We start from the raw sequence: 22932 nt of genomic DNA on the forward strand, positions 1-22932 counted from the left end.
AACACCACCCTGTCAAGTGAAATAAATCAAGAAATATGTTGTTACCAAAACATGAATCATGTTCGTGCCCACTGGAGGCTGTATCATAAACACGTATTATATTAGAGCTATTTAAAGGACAATTACAAGCGAGGGCTACGACAACACCCCGACATCCAAATTTTGTAGTTTCGTTTGTGACATAATTGTATACGTCATTGCTTCCCTTCCTTGAACTCTCTACAAATGTAGGTGTACCCCAAGCTTGAATAGTCCATACGGAAATCGGTATGTGTTTCTAACCGCCAAAGCTTAATTACTACATACGATTCAGTATAATGATTTTAAAATACAATGTAGAACTAGTAAGACTTATTTTTCGAAATTAAAATTTGAAGATATAAATAGAGGCTCTTAAGAGCCTGTGTCGCTCACATTGGTCTATGCACATATTAAACAAATTACACATGGATTCATGACAAACTTGTGTTTTGGTGATGGTGATGTGTTTGTAGATCTTAATTTACTGAACATTCCTGCTACTTACAATTTTTCTCTACTTATAATAAACTTGGCCCTTTCGTTACAGAGGAAAACATTTTGTAAATGTTTACCAAATTAATGAAAATTGTTAAAAATTTACTATAAAGGGCATTTTGGTGATATGGACTTATTTGTAGATCTTACTTTGCTAATCATTATTGCTTATTACAGTTTATCTCTATCTATAATAATATTCAAGATAATAACCAAAAACTGCAAAATTTCCTTAAAATTACCAATTCAGGGGCAGCAACCGTACAACCGGTTGTCTGATTCATTTGAAAATTTCAGGGCAGATAGATCTTAAATTGATAAACAATGTGATCCCATGTCGGATTTGCTCTAAATGCTTTGGTTTCAGAGTTATGAGCCCAAATCTACATTTTACCCCTATGTTCTATTTTAAGCCATGGCAGCCATCTTGATTGGTTGGTCGGGTCACCGGACAAATTCTTTAAACAAGATACCCCAATGATGATTGTGGCCAAGTTTGGTTAAATTTGGCCCAGTAGTTTCAGAGGAGAATATTTTTGTAAAAGTTGACGACGGACGACGGACGCTAAGTGACAAGAAAAGCTCACTAACTAGTATTGCAAATTTATATTAGATATTTGGTAGTATTGACAATTTGAATATCTCATTTGAATGTGTTTTGTTATTTTTTGGAATAAATACTCTATCCAAGTTATAACTTTACTGCTTTGAACCGTAAACTTTAAATTGAATTATGTTTTGTGTCAGTACTAAGGTCTATTGAGTGTTAAACTGTAGGTTTTGCTTTAAATCGATATTATTTGTCCCCATTCGGAACAATTGAATAAAATATATATATATTTCAACTCAATGATTTTGTATCAAATGATAATGTAATTTTGTTTTTATTAATGTTAGAAAATTCAGTGTTGGATAGACATATATCAATGTTCAATTAAACGAAGCTGTCGTGTCCTTAATAAAACTATAGCAGTTCTCCTTCTTTGGCTATAGAGCTGACCAAAAAAGCACTAGAAATATTAATTTATATGTCAGTTTTTGAAACAGCTCTTCAACTATTCCGCTTCTTATACGTGCTCAGCTTGCAAATGTTTCTGAGAGTTTCCTGTTGAAGGTAAATTTAGAAAAGCGTCTCGGACGCATTCAATTTAGAACGTTTTGATTTCATCTTTCTGCTGCACTTTAAAAAAAATAGATAAGTTCTATAAAGGGATTAAGTATCAAGCAATACCGGTTTATAAATAGATTTTTATTTACTTCAGCCATCCAAAGTTCTTTAAAACCATCGATCATACACATTTGCTCGTCATAAAACTTGAACAACTGTAAATTTTGAAATATAAATGGACAATGAATAAACATGACTGAAACCCGTTAAAATAACACAGACATTGTAAATTTTGAAATAAATAGGACAATATAGAAATTTGAAGCCATACCAACACTTTCAAAACTAGGGGTGATCTCAAATGTCCTGGAAAAGTAAAAAGATACTGCCACATTTGTGACATTCATCGTGTTGGCAATGGTCAGTTTAAATTCAGTTTTCAGTCAAATTAAGTGATGTCATATCTACGAAAAAAGGTCGGGAGTGTTGTTAGATAGTACAGTGTTACTTAGTGCACACAATTATTATATGATATCAAAGTAAAGTGTTTTCGATCTAAGAGGATGTTACCTCATATTTTCATACAATAGAATAACAATATGTATATATTATTGATATTAGGTGGACTGGTGTTGATTCTTCGCTTGGTAAATACTGAATATACAAAATGTGGTCCTTTTCTATTTTAAATAACTGCTTCCAAGGCAAGTAAGCTTATTTGTAAACGGGGTCCTGAGTTTGCAATGAAAGGAACTTGGGGCATGTTAAGCAGGATGATTTTAGAATAAACATATATCTATGAAAAAAAAACAAAAAAAAAAACATTGATACGAAAAATATTTCATTGTTATGAACGCTTAAATGTCGAGTTTTTAACGTAATGTTCGATGCGGTATGATTGAAAATCTATTTAAATGATTCGTACTTTACTTTTTGTTTTCAAATATCAATACCGAAATAACATTATAGTTATGCAGGAAAATCTTTACTCTATGACTTATATTACCTATACTAGCAAACCGAAAGTAGAATTGTCCCAATGATAAAGTACATATTCGGAAAGATTATCCGTGTGATTTTCTAAAATCAATGTTATTTATATTTTAGTGGATCAAACTAAAAAAGAAATACCTATATGAAAATTATTTTGCATGTATATAGACATTACGTAATATATGAGGATTTGAAGAATATTATACTTCAATATTTTGCAATTAAAGCTCTTGTTCACTCATCTTGGTATCCTTTGGAATACGAAAACATCAAACAATAAACAGATCATATCTAACAGGTAAGAAAACGCCACATTTTGGTACCTTTAATTCGTATCTACAAATTTGTCTATCATTTTGGCATATTAGTTCCAAATTTCTACCAATAAGTGAACATCAGGGGAAAACGACAAAAATAACCTCATTTTAGATCTACAAAATCTAGTCAAATATGTATGTAAAGATCATAGATCTACATTTGTGAAACAGATAATGCATACAAATCTCTGCATATAAACGGGAAAACTTTAGTCATTACATTTGACCCATGCCATGGTTAAGAATGTAAGTCTCGATATATTTTGTTAGTCGATTGTAAAAAGAACATATAAAAAATGTGTATGTACTTCCTTATAAACTACGATAGTGCAACTTATCTCTTAAGATTTTAAGATATATTCAGTTTTGAAAAAGAGCAGAACCTTGTCAGAAAAGGTAAGTTATATAATGAAAATTCTAATTTAACATCCTATTTCCATATGTGCTATAGGGTGACTCATGTTTGTGACATTTTGATTAAAGCATAGGCTTAAATTGGGTAGTTTAAAAAATGTCTAAATAAATGTGTTTATCTAAAACAACCAACACAATTACATCAAAGAACATTGTGAAAAATTAATAAATTTAGATGTTTCGCTGGTTTTCGGGGCCGAAAACAAAGCGCATAAAAAATACAGTGTAAACTAAATTCACTACAGTACTTGTCTATATCAAGTGACCTTATTGTTTTCTTTCTGAAAATCGTAAAGCCAAAAAGTGGTAGCTTAAATATTGGACTCTCCATTTAATGACAATACCAAGAAACTTATTTCTTACAATTCAAATAAGTTAACTTACGCGCATGTCATTGACAATATATAACTAAACAGATCAGTACTACCCCTGCAAAGCATAAAGAAATAACAATTGTAGACTATCTATTATAATTTTGGCCTCCTTTTTTCTGTTTTATTTCTCTTTTCCTACCATTTTTCTCAAAGGTAAGCACATTATCTGTTTGCCATAACGAATCAATTATAAATTTAAATAATGTTAAATAATGTAGGACACCAGTTATTTTAGAAATTCGAAAAACGAAAGTAGATCTAGAATTATTTGAATTGATTTCATACTAAATTCTTAAATCGCTTTATATCAATGTTTTATAATAAATAAATCTCATGTACATACAAGAAATAAAATGCGAGGCTATTAAGCATCACTAAGGAAAGATTGTAAAATTATGGTATTGTGTTTAACATAAACATATACCATTATATCCATTATTAAATATTCGAAAGAAACCAATAGATATAGATTTAGGAATTCGAAATACCAGATAAAAGATAACCCAAATCCATTGAAATCACTCGTAATATTTCCAATGACTCCAGATTACCTTCGTTATACAAATGAAGATAAATTGTAAGACAAACTAAATAATAATCATAATAAAAAACAATATCTGAAAATATACAACAGAGGGATAGGGTGGGTTTTGTGTTCCTTCAGTTCAAATCACGCAATGAACAAATCACGAAAAGCATGCAATTTTATACCAAATAAAAGCGGGAAAACCGCTTATGAAATTATGTAGGTAAATGAAAGACGCTCAAGTCCTTCAAAATTAAAGAAAAGATAACTCAAGTTTAGCAGAAGATAATCTTAATTTATTAAATTGATTTAATGCTTAATGATTAAATCTTATTATCAGAAAAAACTACATGTAGTGAAAAATGCAACTAGACGTATAAAAGCAAGCAATGAATCAATCATATAGGCGACATGGTAATACTTTTCTACTATTATTTCATGATTTCACTACCTTTTATAGAAAAATGGAAAGACAAATATATGTGATAGTAATTGATTAATCGGTTTTAGAAATTTCAGTGCAATGGGGACTTTCCATTTTTCTTTTGAGTGGGTTTTTTTGCATCAATATCAACCGTCATCCTTTATCAAATTAATGGTAGACTGATGCCTTTTCGATCTATACATCATTTTTTTTTTGTGTTTCAGATTTTTTCTGGTAAATCAACGCACTGCGGTTATTCATCAATAAATAAATAAAATATTTATGTATCCCAAGCATGAAATCATATTGTTGCAAATTGGACTTTCTTAATACAAGATCCCCATAGTCAAGATAGCTAACCCCTAGTAACATATGATAATATTAATATTAAATTTTTGTTGACTATATCTAAAGAAACATCCCTCTCCCTAGAAAATAATATTGTTGATTTAAATAGGGTTTTTATAAAAAAAAAATCGGCAAAGATTTTTAAACAATGTAAATAATAAAAAAGTAATTGTAAAGCTCGTTTCCGTTAAGAAGAGAAATATGAATCTAGACTCAAACTCCCCTATGACAACCGTTCATTTAAAATTTCTGTAATCATTAGCTGCGCTAACTTTACAAACGAGACAATTTTAATGTTTAAATTATCAAATTCCCCTATCTTCTATACAATATACCAACTTCCCCTGCAAATGGGATATACATTTTCCAATGCATTCGGCATTCAACAGATTGCAGCTGCTACTCAATCGTTCTTTAACGTCGTCACTGTATGAACACATAGTTGGAAACAACTTAGTGGAATATAAGCAGATGGAATTAAGGGAAAAACAAGTTTATATAAAAAAAAAACATTGACACGAAAAAAATGTTATGCTTTCAAAATGTATATGTCGAGTTATCCGTAACGCTTGACGAAATATGCCAAATTCATTGGAAATCGATTCAGAAGGTTTCTACTTGATATTTTATTTCTATTCTCAAATATCGATATCGAAAATACATTGTCAAAATGTTACCAAATCTTTATGCAGTGACTTATAATACCTACATCGACAAACTGAAAGTAGAAAAGTGACAATAATTAAATACATTTTCGGAAAGATTATCCATTGGAATTTTCAAAACAATGTTATAATTCGGTAAATCCAACTTAAAAAAAAATGAAAACGTTTCTGGAATAACATCATATACTCATCTAAGAATTTGAAAAAAAGAGAGGCGAAAGATACTGAAAACGTTATGGATAAACATTATCAACAGGTAAACAATAGTACATCACTTGAAGACAACATAGAAACTAAAACTTAACAACCCAAACCCAACCAAAACTAGGGACGATCTCAGGTGCTTCGGAAGGGTAAGCAGATCCTGATCGACAGCTGAAGAATAACATATTTCTATAGCTTGTAAGTAAAGAAGTTGTTTACTTGTTTTGGTATCTATTAGACATCACCAATACCAATCAATATTAAAGAAGGAAATAAAAGGCCACTTTTCGCCCCTTTTAATTCGAGAATCAAACGTACTATAAAACTTTAAAACCACATCACTCAGAGGTCGAAAATCAGTATTGTATTTTGAATTTTGACATAATTGCTACAAACTTCTTCAATTTAGTAAAACACAGAAACAAATATTTTCAAAAATAGCCTCATTTAGATCTTGTAGTACATCATATAATAAAAAAATATATTCTGCAATAAATTATATTTAATATAGATGTATATGTGTCGAGAATATCTTAGTAGTGGAAACGTGAAGCTTATATATATGTGTGTGTGTAAAAATTCTGCTTAAAGAGGCCATTTTAAGGGAAATGTCAACATGTTTTTAACATCAAATTGAACTCCCAAAATACCTGTCTGCAATGAAATGTCAAAACTATTGATATTTGTCATGATAAATATTGTCAGTCGACTATTGATAGAACAATTAAAATCATTTAGTCAACACAGCATGGATATGATTTGTATTTAATTGTAATTCATAAATGTATTCCTGGTTGTTGGAAGTGACTTTATAAAAAGTCATATCCTGTTGATATGAATGTTGAGCAAATGATATAATTAAATTTTGAATTTCAACAATTTGATAACATAACAGTTGATAATTTAATTACTTTTAGAAAGTCACAATTATATTATTTGTGTAGGTACTTTCGTTATAACATTAATTTAATGCAGGTTGAAATTCGAGTACTGGAAATTTCTTTTACAATTTTTGGAAAATTAACGTGGACGTTTGACAAGAATATATAAACTTGAGGGTAGACTTATGAATCTTTTTAATTTTGAACAGACAGTGGTACATTATCAGAGAAGATAAGTTATATAACATAAATTCTAATATAAATTCCCGTTTCCTTGTGTGATAAAGGAGGTCATGAACACTGATCGAGTTTACCGTGTCCGTTCACAAATTCTTAATGAGGAAGTAATACGTGTGGTGCATAAACACGTTACGTAAGAATGTTGTAGGATAATGATATAATAGAAATGTAATCTCACCAAAGAAACGTTAAAAATGTATGAAATTGTTGTCCAATAGACACATATCATCAGAAGAATAAATACCTGTAGTGAAATAATTGCTTTTTTGTCTAGCAATACATTTTTTTTTAATTTTTATCAGACCTTACCCCATTATAAAGTACGTGGTTTTTATTTCTATAGAAAGTACGAATAATAGTCATTTCATAGAGTTAAAGGTAAAAATAGAGATGTAAAGGCACGAAAAGAGGATGAAATTGAAATTCATGTAACATTAAAAAAAAATAAAATTCAATAAACAAAAGTATGATTTCCAAAGTGTGAATCAAATAAGATATTCAAGATCAAACAAACGGTTGTGTTAAACGTGGTATGTCTATAGACTGATATTAAAAGTTTGCATTATTAAATCAATCTTAAATAGAATGAAATTCAAAACAGTGTGGCTGTGGCCATTGATTGACACATTAAATTCATTTATTGACTGGGACAATTTAGGTGAACGTTTGTATGTAACGACCACTTCTCACTATGTACTTTTTAAAGACACTTAAACTATGGGGTCACCAAAGGATCTCAACACCTTAATAAAGTAATTCGAAAAATTAATCAGAAATAACACGATGTTTTGATTTATATCAATTATATAAATCAAAACATAAAGGTTATTCCTGATTAATTTTTCGAATTATTTCATAATTAAAGGCGTTAAGAAACCTTTGGTGATCCCACAGTTTAAATGTCTATCGTGGGTACGTCGTGAACAGTGTTCGTTACAGACAAACGTTCACGTAAATTGTCCCTGTCAATGGATGAATTTAATGTGTCAATCAATGGCCACAGCCACACTGTTTTGAATTTCATTCTAATGTCCCCTTATTGTAGCGATAAATTAATAAAACTTCACATTTTTTTTTCAAAAGTTAAAATGTGCGTCAACGCCGATTATTGGTACGGTGGAAAGGATTGATTCTGTCTTAAACCCATTTAACACGGCCACCAATCCAACTTAGTCATACACAAATAATATGAAAACAATTGTGTTAGTCCGACTTTCGAGTATGCAGTAGAAGAAATAAACAATATAGAATTGCTAAACATTCATAAGGTTAGTCACCAACTTATATCATAAGCTTTATTTTTTCCAAAAAAACGAGAATGTCATTCGACCCTTTATTTTGTTTTCCTTCATGGGTTATCACAACTTTGTTGTACATTGAGTAGTATTTTTATACAGCTTTCCTCCCGGTGAATAACGATACAATCTGCACAAAATTCTTACCGATATCTTATGTTATTTGTTAATAAGACACGTTATGCATGAGTACTGGTACATTTATTGATCGGTGTGATACATAGATTATTTCTAGAAAGAAAAATACTTTATAATTGTAGTAATTATCAAATTATCACAACAAAATAAAAAAAAAATGGATACGAAAGACCATATATGACTTTAAAATAACGAGTATTATTAAGTGAAAGATATTTCAGTAGCAAACATGATGATGTTCTTTTACACAATGTGAATAATTTCATCTTCAGGAACCGTCCTTCCTTTAAGGGATATATATCTAACAGTAATAATTAGTCAGTAAGCATGAAGATTTCAATTCAACCCTGTTGAGGCGGATTCGCTCAACTCCTATCTTAGTCGACTGGGATTGCCAGTTTTCTTACCGAAGACCGGAGTGTCTACTGGAAGCCTTCAACAATAAAAGGAAACTAGTAGTCGAAAACTGAGCTAGCAAAACAATCCATTTAATGAAACACGCAGATCAAAACTATTTGCCTGGAAATGCAAATAATTATTGTACGCATATAATTGCTATTTATCGTTATAACAAGTTAGCAACCTGCATATCATATATAAATATTCTCGTCCTAAATTCATTAAATGAAGTAATCTTAGTTTAACAGCTTCTAACAATCTAACTATGATTATAAAAATAAGGTCTATAGCACCATCAACTTTACTAAGTCCATAGTCTCTGTCCCTCTGTCTGTCTGTTAATGTTTCCCGCTTTTCAAAACATATCAAGTCAACATCTCCACCTGTTCTCACCTTTTTGCCATCGAACACCAACACGTTAGACTTGTTGTTTTGGTCTGTGTCGGATTTCATCTTTATCATTAATGTTAGCATTCCTGGCGGCATTTCGGTTTTAAAATTATTTCCTAAAGGATTAATATCTCATAAACTGTTCTCACTTGGACGAGGAACTTATTTTTTTGAATGCATTGGATCTAGTAGTTGACTCTCGCCTTGTAGGTATGCTGTTTATTTCTTAGACCAGACATGAATCTAATAAAACGTCGACCAAATAGCGTACGTCCAATCAAAAAAAATTATAAAGTGTCCTTTGAATACCTCATTTGTCACGTATTCATTTATACCATACCATTGGACAAGTTCACACCAAAGCGTGAATGTATTGTTATCCTTTAAAATTTGTTCTCGTGGATCAGTTTCATAAAGTAAATAAAAGAATTATCGCGATCTATCTCAGATAGGTTATCCAGAACCGCTGGTAAAATCTGTGTTGCGTAAGTCAATTTTTTAAATTTGATATCAGCGTTTTCTCCTGTCCCTACCTCATCCCTGACTCCGTCCTGCTCTTGGACAAAGGACTCAATATCACTTAACATTTCCATGTCTGGTTGGGATGATGTGTGTTGTTGTGTTAGTAAGTTACAACTGTAGGACGTTACATTTTCTTGACTTTCCAAAATTGTTCCTAGCCCCGGCCATTCACGTCTTAAATCTATTGTACGGCTGCTGTTCAGTAAAGTCATTTTTCCCAGTCTTTTCTTTCTAGGTGGGGATTTGAATGTTGTTGCGTCGTTACATAATCTCTTCCTGCTGTAAGTTTTGGATTTGATTCTGGATAAAGAGACCCCTTTTTTTCTTTTCCCTTTAACTCTTCGAATTTGGAACCTGCAAAGACAAGCGAATAAATTTAAAGGAGAGCTTATTCCGCAAGCATTACAAATATAAAGATGTTTTTTTAATAGAACGCTGGATTATCGAGATGTGTAACTACATTATACTAAGAGCAAACTCATACTTGGTACCTTTTAATCATATATGATAAATTCAAATCATATCCTCCTAGTTTTATATCGATAACATGATAATAAAGACATTTATCGCTATTTTGTGCATTATACCTTTGATCTTTTTTTGTGCTAATTTTCATATCATGCTACTCGCTATAGATGGAACATTATTACTAGAAACTAAGAAGCCACGTCGCATTGCTAACAATAATAGCGATAAACAGATTATCATTGGTCATCTCAACTCGATTGATTTTCTCGCTTTCGCCGTGACCGGCTCAAGCGAGAAAATCAATCTCGTTGAGATAACCAACGATAATCTATAAATATACACATCTCGCAACGTATGATTGATTTATATAACACAATGCTTATTACATGTACCAGTACTCTTGCATAACGTGTCTTATTAACAAATAACATAAGATGTCGGTAAGAATTTCGTGCAGATTGTATCGTCATTCACCAGGAGAAAAACTGTGGTAAAATACTACTTAATGTACAACAAAGATGTGATAACACATGAGGGAAAACAAAATAAAGGGTCGATTGTTATTCTCGGTTTTTTGAAAAAACATAAAGCTTATGATATAAATAGATGACTAACCTTGTGAATGTATAACAATTCTTGATTGTTTATTACTTCTACTCCATACTCGGAAGTCGGACTAACGCACTTGTTTTCATATCATTTGTGTATCATGACTTAGTTGGATTGGTGGCCGTGTTTAAGATGGCAAATTTAAAATTGAAAACCCAATTGGCATTGGCACACGATAACAATCATATTTGATAACTGTTTAAGTGAATTAAAGTTTGCGTTTTCATAATGGAAAACAATACCTTTGACAGGTCAATTTTGTATACCTCAAAGCAAATTGCATTGACACTTGATATCGTCCGTATTTATTCTTCAAAAGAATGACTGATCATTCTGAAAGAAAAGAATTCCATAAGTTATATCAGTTTTCTTTATCCTAAATTTTATTTGCCATAAACCTCCGCTTCTTTGATATATTATTTCATCATTATTGATATAAATTTTCGGAAAATTATTTAAATAAAATGTTACACTGAACAATGTAATGTGCAATGTTACAATTCACATGTTATTAACCTTTTGGTACATTTATACCTATATCATATCCGTACATTTGGTTTAAAAATCATATCTGTGTAATTTATTTGAATACAGTTGTTTGTTAATTTAATAGCCCCCGTTCATACTTGGACATTTAAATCGATTTAAACTAGATCGGTTCGCTTAAGGCCGTGTTCACACCAAACACCATGTACAGTAAAGTTTAATGGAATGTACACTGGTTTCACATTAAATTTGTTCTCATTCTAAAAACCTTGTTTAATCACCTGTACATAAGATTTGTTCACACTTGTAAACTATATGTCATTTAAATGTTCATAACGTAGAACCGAATGCAATTTTTTCGGAAAAAATTTCCTGCAGTAAGGGAACGACCATTTAACTTCAAAAAAAGGGGGGGGGGTGGATTTTTTCTTGAAAAATATTCTGGTCCTCAATTTGATAAAAAAAAAAAAATTAATATTCTGGTCATAGAGATGATAAAAAAAAATCTGGATCCAGAGTTTTCCCATACAGTACAGTGTTAAATATTGAAGAAAAAAAAAAGATATTTAATGCCGGCATCGAAAAAACTGAATAAAAACGTTGGCGCGAAAAAAAAATCTTCTTTTTTAAGTTTAGTGGTTGCTCCTTTATGAAAGCCTTTTGACGATTTGGAGTAGTTTAACGATACTAAAGATGTTTTGATTACGCATTAAAAAACGTAGGCTGCAGCAGCTTGCAGACGAAGAATGATGTTAAGGATCACTATATTTTTATCTTTTCTATTTCTTTCAAATGGTATTTCTTCTCCAAGGAGTATTTAGCAAAGGGATATGATTATGGTTTTTTTTTTTCATTTCTAAGTGTATTTTAACGGATCTGAGATACTAAACAATCAATACAACTTACCTCACACTTTTTAGTAATGCATGTATGAGTGGATCGTTGTTTTAATAAAGACCAGTGGCAAATATTTCCCGGTACGTCCAGTCGATTCGAAAAGAACTTTTCAAATGAATTATGTGTTCGGCAATGATGATGCTTTGATAATCGCTTTATAAAGTTACCTTAAAGAGAAAATTCGAAAAAAAAATATAATTTGATATTATGTTCATCCTAAATAAATAAGCATATTCCCAAAATATTTAAGGTTTATTCGTCTTGATAAAGTAGTTATTAGATTTTTCAAATCGACTCTCAATTCTCGGGAGGACGCCATCTTGAAAACTATTGAAAACAGTTCATGACTAAACTCAGTAAAGACCCGTCGAAATTGCATTTAATGGATAAATTCAACAATACCGTTATCTTGATGATATATTTTCGTTAAATAATCAAGAATTTTCTCAACATACTGCGGAAATTTACCCAAAGGAACTTACTTTAAATAAATCAAATTTATTCGGTAATAACTGTCCTTTCCTGGATTTAGATATTTCGGTTTTAAACTGGAAACTCCACACTAAAATTTACGACAAAAGAGACGATTTTTCGTTCTCTATTGTTAATTTTCCATTTTTAGATGGTGATGTTCCTTTGGCACCATCTTACGATGTTGGATGTGTACGGCCTGATAGTTTAGTCTTAGTTGCATGATTATTTTATTAGTTGTTAATGGCTTTGAACTAGCTTTCAGAAAACTGCGAGTACTCTCAGATCCGTTCATTGTGTCTTTTTGTGTAGGGATGTATAGGTACCGGGCCACGTCCACTTGTATTTTTGTCCATCTGATGAGTTAAGCCTTTTTCAACTGATTTTTAAAGTTCGTATTTATGTTGTACTGTTATACCACTGCCCCAGGTTAGGGGAGGGTTGGGATCCCGCTAACATGTTTAACCCCACCACATTATTTATGTATGTGCCTGTCCCTAGTCAGGAGCCTGTAATTCAGTGGTTGTCGTTTGTTTATGTGTTACATATTTGTTTTTCGTTCATTTTTTTTTACATAATTAAGGCCGTTAGTTTTCTCGTTTGAATTGTTTTACATTGTCTTATCGGGGCCTTTTATAGCGGACTATGCGGTTTGGGCTTTGCTCATTGTTGAAGGCCGTACGGTGACCTATAGTTGTAAATGTCTGTGTCATTTTGATCTTTTGTGGATAGCTGTCTCATTGGCAATCATACCACATCTTTTTTATATTCTCAATTCTCGGGTAGACACCATCTTGAAAACTATTGACCACGGATATTGAAGTACCACAAAGTCCTAGTATCCAGCATGGCATGTCCGTTAATCAGTGTTACAATGACATGTCAAGCTGATGTTGTTCTACCCGATCAAGCAATATGGAAGAAGTTAACATAGTTTCCAAAATCATCAAATCAAGTAATGCTTCACTAAAATTGATAAGAATATTTCAAAAAATATTTTACAAGTAATCTAAAAAATTTTAGAGGGTTAAATATTCAGCGCACAGTGGTGAAGTCAGGTTGAAAAGCTGTAAATGACATAAGATTGTGCATTCCCCATTTCCATTCTCAATTTTATTGGTTTTAGGTCGTCACTAAATTTACATTTTTGGCACTGAGATACAGTTTCAAGTATTATATAAGAATTATGCTATAATAATGTTAAAGTAGTCACATTAAAGATAAAAAAAAAAAAAGTCCGGTGACACTTATTGTGGAGGAATCATAAACTAATATTTACCTTTGTTGTAACAGTTTTTTTAAATGTTTCTTTTTCTAACGTATGTTTTTAGATTATTTTGGGATTTGATCTAACTTGACCAACGTTCAAAACCTTGTCTTCTTGTAATTAGCATAGCTTAATACCGGTAATTACCTAGGTATTGCGAAAATGACATATTCGGGTATTCTAACAGTCGGCTTCCTGGCAGGCTTGTTTAATTTAATACACAATGAACAATGTCAATGAATCACGTGCGTGATTGCGAGTGAACCAGGTGTGCACAAGTAAAACTTATAAAATATACCATACCAATATAAAACTGTCCGTGATATACAGCCTGTGTACAAAACTAACATAATGTAAGAGTGGTTATAAGAATAGGTATAGACCACATCCCCATGTTATCTAAATAAAATTTTACTTTTATTTATATTCCAGCACCTATTCTTCCGTTTTATATATATTTTTTTATTCCGCTATTTCTAATCAGCTCGTCCCGTTTATACCCTCGCATGGCTCAATATCTTTAATTGTTTTACATAGGCGGTAATGGTAACGTTTTTTCATGTAGCTCAGTCCATATCGTAAACTTGGATATGTATGATAGCTCGTTTCGAAGCTGTGACATTTTCACATATGTGGTTAAATTTTCGGGGTACGAAGTGAGATTACTTTTTCCGTAAATTAGCAAACCCCGAACATCCTTTTGTGATGCGGCTCCTTATGGTAAAATATCCCCTTTTTAACACAATAAGTTCTTTGAAAATTTAACACTTTGAACACATTCAATAGCTCCATAGTTTTTACACATTTATTCTATGTTCCTCTACTTTCCTAATCACCACAAATAATTAAGTTCGGTCATTTGTTAAAAATAGAAACATGTCCAATATCACTACACAGAGATTTTTTCTTTACACGTGACTTTTGAGTTCCTCATTTCGAGGCGCATTAGGGATGTTGTCCCACATATGTGACTTCACTCTAGAAAACTATGTTTCAAAATGAATGCCGTTTTTTATAATTGTTCATTCATTTTACATGTGAAATAAGAATATCAATTAGGAAACTTCAGACTATAGAAATGCAGAATATACTGTGCCGGTTTGCTTTTGTCTAACGAGATAAGAGAAATGAGAAAAACTATCATGTAAAATCAAGCACGCTAAAATCAAAATAGAGAAAAAAAATGTGTGATTAAAAGATGACTGGATCAGCAAAATTAACAACCTTTGATCTCGAGTGTATTGGTAATTAGTTTATTTGTTTTTATAGAATAGCTTCTTCCATTATCCAAATGATATCAGATAATCTATATTATTTCATAAGATTAAACCGTCCGACCCCACTATAATCTGAGACTAAAATCTAATGCTAAACGCTAGAAGTGAAAATGTCATATAGGTACACCTTTCGTTTGATAATAGCTTTCAAATGTCTAAATTTAAGAGTTCCCGTACATTATTTGCCTATTTAGGACAAGTAAAATGCTTTTGTAAGACTAGTTTTGTTTTTCTTTTTAAAGAAAAAATAAATAAATGATAAGAGTGTATATCATTTCATTCCGATAACTAAATTTAATTTCCAGACCTTGACCGGTTCATTTCTTAGTTTTGTAACTTTTTTGAATTCAAAAAAAATATTAGCACCAAATATAATTAAATAATTCCACAGCGATTCACCTGTATTTGTCCACACCTTGAAAATGTATTTTAAATTTGTGTATTAAAATTGACCTCCTGTCGTATAACCCACTGATCCGAATAGACAGTCACACCTGGCACGGTGTGCCCTAGAGGCCAAGCTAATTACCGATCTGCAAATAACATTTCACCTTTATACAGGTCTTTCACGAGTATTTTCGGAGAATAAAACACACATCGCATAAATCAAGGCATAGCGTAGATAGTAAAAGGTCAATAAGCGTAAACCTATATATTGTCTTAACAGTTTAAGTTTTATACTTTAATTTATTCACTTTATCAATCTCAAAAAGAATATATTTAAGCAAAAAATATAATTATAATAATTTCTTTAATATTTTTAGCATTAATCATCGGCACGCTTACGATAACGGTAAAATATGATTAAAACCCAAGACTTTTAATAATTGTATTTTAAATTCCGGCATGCAAAAACCAGGAGAAAATGACACGACCTACAGGCAGTAATTAATATTTTTCATTAATTATTGAATTTCTCCTTTATTGCTGCACTTATAGCGATAAAACTTTGTGAATATATACATTATGTCATAATAAACATATCTAAACCATAAGTACCAAATCGCGAATTTTCCCTTTAAGTTCAGGTTTAAACCATCATTTTCTACATTTGAAAATGCCTGTACCAAGTCAGGAATATGACAGTTCTTGTCCATTCGTTTTTTATGCGTTTTGTTATTTGATTTTGCCATGTTATTATGGACCTTCCGAATTGATTTTCCTCTAAGTTCAGTATTTTTGTTATTTTACTTGTTATAACAAAGAAATATATCAAGTTTAGACAAATATGTCTGTAATGAACTTCATTAATAATTGTTATAAATATCAATTTTATTTAAAAACCGTTCCTTCCTTAAATATAAATCAAAGTTTTGTGTACACTTAACCTACACAAGGCCTACATTGACTATCGACTGCATGCATACAAAACATGATCTAAACTACATGTAAACTTGAGTTTAATCAATGGGAACGTAATTGCATTTAGTTTACGTGTGAGCTACACTAACACAACACCGAGATTAGGTCAATGTGAACACGGCCTAAGATTGATTTGAGTCCAATTTGAACGCTTTGAAGTGATATCAAATCGGTCTAAACTAAAACACCAACAGAGGTTGTTTAGTTTGAATCGATCTAAAGTGAACCAATCTAACTTTAAATGGGGACGCAGTGATCGATCTTAACTGGTACGATTGAATCGAAAATAATTTGTGTGCATGTATGGGGGAAAAATTACACGTGCAACTGATTACAAAATTGATGGTAAAAAAAAGCAAAATCACAAAAACACTGCACTCTCAAGAAAAGTCCAAAACAGAAAGTCCTTAATCAAATGGCGTGAACAAAACAGACATAATCGGAAGAATAGTCAAAATATGGTTATAGCAGTCATCATTGTGTTATAATCTCAAATCAACGAAACATTTCCAAAAAAACATAATAAGCATCTATCAATGTAAAAAAGCACATTCATTGTGTCGCGTGTTTGGCGTCAGAAAATGTAAACGTAACATAGGAAGAAATTTTGTCGTTCAATGTTTATTCAAAACAATTGTTATTTGACATGGGGAATGGTGAAGAAGGGTTGAAAATTATAGTCCAGTTAATCTAGCAGAAATTTGATCTTAACCTTGAAGTAATTGCAACAGAAGATTTGTCATTTTTAATCTTTAGCATTATACCTCAAATATTCTCAGAAAAAAACTCGAATAAAATCTAACTTGAAGAAGACTAAAGAATTATGATTTTAAATTTCCTATGGATACTTGCATTGATATGGGAGATAACTCTGCAAAAAAGGCAGAAACATCAGTAAAAAATCATACATAATTATAAATTTACCGCTTCTATTCAACAGAATGTATGAATTCTTGATATTTAAGCCGTCTTGAGAGTATAAAATACAACTCTAAAGGTGTTTTTATATCTTATATCAAGCTACAACCTAGATTGCATTTATTAGATTTTCAGCATGTCAAGATAAAGAATCTCAAATTGAATAAAACTAATTTGTAAAAGCATATATTCTTGTTTTTGTGGTGTAAAGTTTCTCTTAACAAAGTAGATGCTGCACAAATATTTTTTACAGATATAAATAATACCAAATATTCACATTATTTTTTCAAAATGGTCAAAAAGCCATAAATCTGAAATTTCATTAATGAAAAATGTGCAAAAAAACCATTACCCATAACACTTCGGTTTGTACACTTAATGCGCAGTGAATTATACAGTTTACTTTAAAAGAACTTATAACCCCACAAAGTATCAAATTTTACATGAATTTTAATAAAATCAACCAAAAACTGACTAAAAAATCTCTTTTTTTGTGGGGTTATCTCCCTTTCCAATGTTAATTTAAATAAGAAATTAAAAATGTAAAAATTTGAGTTCTTCTCAAGTTCGATTTTAAGGGACTTTTGTCTGTGTATATTTGGGGCAGTGTGCTATAGATTAGAACTAAACATTTTCTGTTGCAATTAGTTTAAGGTTCAAACTTGTGACTGGACTATAAACAAAAAATATACTAACAGTTCGCAGAAAAGAGTCTCGAATACTCAACATTAATACATCGCTCAAAGTAAATAATTATATATATTAAAATAACAACTAGTTTCAACAGCAAACATAATTAATAAAGCAAAAGTTTTTGTTCTCCGCTTCAGAATTTTGAAGTGAATGTGATATTCACTGAACATGCTGAATTTGTTGCATGGTTGATTACCACGCTGGTAACACAGGTTTACATTCAGTTGGCGCCGTAGAAATTGAAATTAATCGTGTTGTTCACGTTTATCTTTTAGCAGAAAATGGGTTTAATTCATATTGCTCTAAAGAAATGCTTGAAAACAAACAGAATGTAAATAAATCTATAGTTCATATCAGGTCCATACGTCATAATAATACGACTGTAATACACTATCTGAGGGAGACGAAATCTGGATTGATTTTTTACCATTTGCGGCACCTGTAAATTCATGTTCATCATCAACTGTCATCGTCATTCATTATGTAAGTTAAGACTATTTCTATACTGTGGATTCATTATTAATCGTTGGATGCCAATTTTCGTAGATTTCGTTTGTGCATGTGACCCACGAATTTAAATATTCAACGAATTTCAAATTGTATATAGGCTTTGTTTGCAGAGATTGGCAAAACCACGAAATCAAAACAATCCAAGAAGTTTTTCTTACACTTGATTTTGAAATTAACAATATTCATACCTACTTTTTCTTATATTATTGCATGATTTTAGAAATCCAATTATTCCATAGAGACTTAAGCAGAACAAGAAAGTTAAGAGACAGGTAAAAACCTTGTACGGTCTCACAATGACGTCTACTTTCATTGCACAGGTTTTCATTTCCAGAATTCTTTTATTGATAATACTGCATTGCTTTCGTCTTCAATTGACAATTTTTGCGCGAACGTCAGTTTGCAAAGAATTCCGCTCATACCGATAGTAATGACCGTCTTAAACAAGAGTCAGGTGAAAATGTCTTAATGTGAATTTCAGATCAAGAACAGAAACAAAAGCGCTGTTCGTTTGCTTTTTGTGTTTGTGCTGTGCATATACTGATTCAATTCATCATTATTGAACGACTTGTGTTTTGAACAAAAGTTCTAAATAATTATTGACGACACCAAATGTGCATTTTGATATCTGATGTTTTTTAAAAGAGGGGGCGAAAGATACACGAGGAACATTCAAGCTTATAAATCAAAATCAAACTGACGTCGCCATGGCAATAAAAGAAAAAGACAAACGTGATGAACACAAACAATAACTTTCTGATTGTTTTTTTTTTTATTTTTCTATCACCTGATAACTCTGCCGTGTTTAGAATGAATAATTTACCGAAAACGCAAGACTGAAATCCTCGCTGCTCTATATCTTATCTACATGTTCTGTGTTTTCAAGTTGTGTATATTTTCTCAATTTTGTGCGTCCGAGGCGCTTTTTATTTTTCGTCATCGTGAATACTCAAACTTTAGCATCTGAAAGCCTTGCTGAATAAATGCGTAGTATAATTAGGTGCTTTTCTGGATTACCATCGCCGAGCTTCTACTGAACCCCGCCAGATGTTTTGAAAATTGATCAGTAGACCAACAAAAGGTTAATTTACATACAAATATACAATATATAAATATCGCATAGCAATAGCAGAGAATGTGATATGGCAGATTGTTACCAAGACAAAAGATTGTCAACAGAGGCTTTTGGGGTCTAATCATGCATAACAGTCGCGTGCATCATCCTAAAGCTCTGTGTTAATCACTCTATTATACTGAAAGACCTGTTATTTTGTCTTTTAAATTGTAAATCAAAAGTGATGAAGTATGACGGCGTTATGAATTTATTTATCCATTATAACCAACCGAAAACTGTGCCAATTTTATATATATCGATAAAATCAATACGTAAATTAACATTTAATTTTCATTGAATCAGAGTAATTGATACGGTAATAACTACTACAAACCTAACTAAATGGGTTATTTAAAAGTCATATATTGGTTAAACAGATAATACATACAAATCTAAACATTATCTACCAATAAACAGTGACACATCAGTCATCACATTTGATCTAAGATTAGGAATGTTGATCTTCATTGTTAGTGGATTATAAATAGAACAAAAACAATAAGATCTTAACATGTACATTTTTAGTACTTCCTTGTAAAATGTAAAAAAAAACTAGAAAACATTGGTCTCCAAGGAAAATTCCTCACAGAAAGTCGTTTAAAAAATGTCAAAATCAAAGGAATGAAAACCAACTGTCCCATATCTAACTGAGGACATGCATAAAAATGTTCGTTTAACCTTCAAGTTGTTAAAAATGTGAAAAATTGGCGTACAGCAATTAACATTGAGCCATTATTTAAATCACTATAAAACAAATTACCATGTCAACAACAACAAAAATATAGACAATCACATAAGCAAAAAAGTAAACCAAAAATACAAAAATTACCATATCAAACAAAGGCGGTTTGCAAATTCACCAGTCCACGCTTAAACGATATTACCCAAAATGATGTAGAAAGGTTGAATGTATACAAGGAAAAAGAAAATATCATATATGCAATCTATCTGTCTTGTGATTATAGAAAAAAAATAAACCAGCGTTAGGAATTTGTCATATTATATGTGTTGGTCATATATTAATATGTTTTATCATGCTCCTTTAATTTTTCATACAATTATAATCAGTCGTGATTCAAAATATTCATTCCTACAAATAGAAAAATGTTGGGATTTCAAATATTAAAAAACAAAAAAGATAGACATTCGAAGCATTAAGTTATTAGATTGAATAAACAATTTTCTTTTCTTATTACGTCTCACCATTGCTCCCCACTGTAGCGAACCCTTATGAACACCAGTGAACATCACACAAGCAAAACTCATTCATATTTAATTATAAATATAGTTTCAAAATCTGTTTCAGGTTTTCGGAAGCGAATTTATAGAAAGTCCTATATTGTAGATATGAAAGTTTAGTATGTTAGATTACCAATATTCAACAAATGATTATGATAACAATAAGTAAATTTGAACACTTTTAGTAAATCAGTTTGTACTTTCGTTATGTCATTCGTTTAAATGCAGTTTGAAATCCAACACTGGAAGGTTTTTTTAACAATTTTTCGAAAATTAACGTAGGCGTTTGTCAAGAATAAATAAACTATCGGGTATATTGTAAGATATATTTATTTTGATCAATCAGCAGTACATTGTCAAAGAAGGTAAGTTTATATCATAAATTCTTATATAACATACTATTTCCTTATGTGTTATAGGTTGACATAAAACATTGATTGAGTTAACTTTTAGTTGTCTGTTGTTATTTATTTATTACTGTCATTCTATTTATTTTCTTTTGTTACATCTTCTGACATCGGACTCGGACTTCTCTTGAACGGAATTTTAATGTGCGTATTGTTATGCGTTTACTTTTCTACATTGGCTAGAGGTATAGGGGAGGGTTGAGATCTCATAAACATGTTTAACCCCGCCGCAATTTTGAGCCTGTCCCAAGTCAGGAGCCTCTGGCCTTTGTTTGTCTTGTATGCTTTTTAGTTTAAGTTTCTTTATGTATAATTCGGAGTTACGTTTGACGTCCAGTATCACTGTACTAGTATACATATCTTTTAAGGGGTCAGCTGAAAGACGCCTACGGGTGCGGGAGTTTCTCGCTTCATTGAAAACCCATTGGTGGCCTTCGGCTATTGTCTACTCTATGGTCGGGTTTTTTGTCGCTTTGACACATTCCCCATTTCTTTTCTCAATTTTATTTACATTTAGAAATTTTTACTGACGAAACATATGTTTGGTGCATACAATTCAACACAAGGAGTACGCAGGATGACCCATATTGGCTTGCTTTTTTTTCATAAAAAGTTAACATTTTGATCAATGCACAAATTCAAAACTTGACAGGCAGTTGATATAAAAGACGTCAAATACATGTATAAATGTTTGAAAAAGAATAACTACTTTGAATTGTTTTTGTGATAAATGAGTTAATTTAGATATTGAACATTACATTAGTTACTGGAACCAATAATAATATAATAAAAAAGAGAGTTAACTGCATTCAATACAGTATGTATCCAGATTGAGTGACTCGATGTGTTATCTCTACAAATTTTGTTGCAGAATAAAGATGAATTATTGGATTATATATTTAACGAGGGGATTTCATGTCATATCCGCCTTTTTAATCGGTTTTTTTCTGAAAGACAAAAGAACATTAGTGTTTGCAGTGACGAATCAATAGTACATTTAAATAACAAAAACGATAGTGTAGGACACGAGTGATTTTAGAAATTCAGATAACGAAAGTAGACTAATTTTCAGCAAAATAAATGCAAACAAGTCGTTTTTATTAGTTTGATATCCGTTGAAATAAACGTTAATTACTGCGTTATAAAAAAAATGCGTGATGTTATAAAATGGCCACAATTAAAAAGATGTCATAATATACAATGTAATAATGAACTTTTAACAAATATCTTAATGGTTGCAAATGAAACGATTTCAAAAATAAAATACGATTAATGTATAATCGAAACGGTTTGTGTAAATGATAAAAATGACATGTTAACATCGAGAGCTTGTAAATTTATCAAAAGGTTTTCTCATAGTCACAAATCATCGGATGAAAATAATACCTACAGTGAAAACGCCACTAGACGTAAAACAAATAATCATGTAGGGAACAAGGTATCATTAATCCACTATCAAT

At 31.2% G+C, this 22932-nt stretch overlaps 1 protein-coding gene across 3 annotated transcripts in view; it reads left to right on the forward strand.

Moving 5' to 3' along the window:
* Window positions 1–2691: 2691 nt before the first annotated feature.
* Window positions 2692–22932, forward strand: part of LOC143045621 (uncharacterized) — a 28912-nt gene continuing 8671 nt past the window's right edge. Inside the window, exon 1 of one of the 3 annotated variants that reach the window (XM_076218242.1) lies at window positions 2692–2915. The gene's annotated coding sequence lies outside the window, so the exon portion shown is untranslated. Of the gene's footprint in view, window positions 2916–3288; window positions 3331–21332; window positions 21431–22932 lie in introns of those variants that run through there. The other 2 variants (XM_076218244.1, XM_076218243.1) reach the window with 2 other exon arrangements.

The sequence above is a fragment of the Mytilus galloprovincialis genome, chromosome 9 (genome assembly GCF_965363235.1).
Source record: "Mytilus galloprovincialis chromosome 9, xbMytGall1.hap1.1, whole genome shotgun sequence".
Classification (NCBI taxonomy): Eukaryota; Metazoa; Mollusca; class Bivalvia; order Mytilida; family Mytilidae; genus Mytilus; species Mytilus galloprovincialis.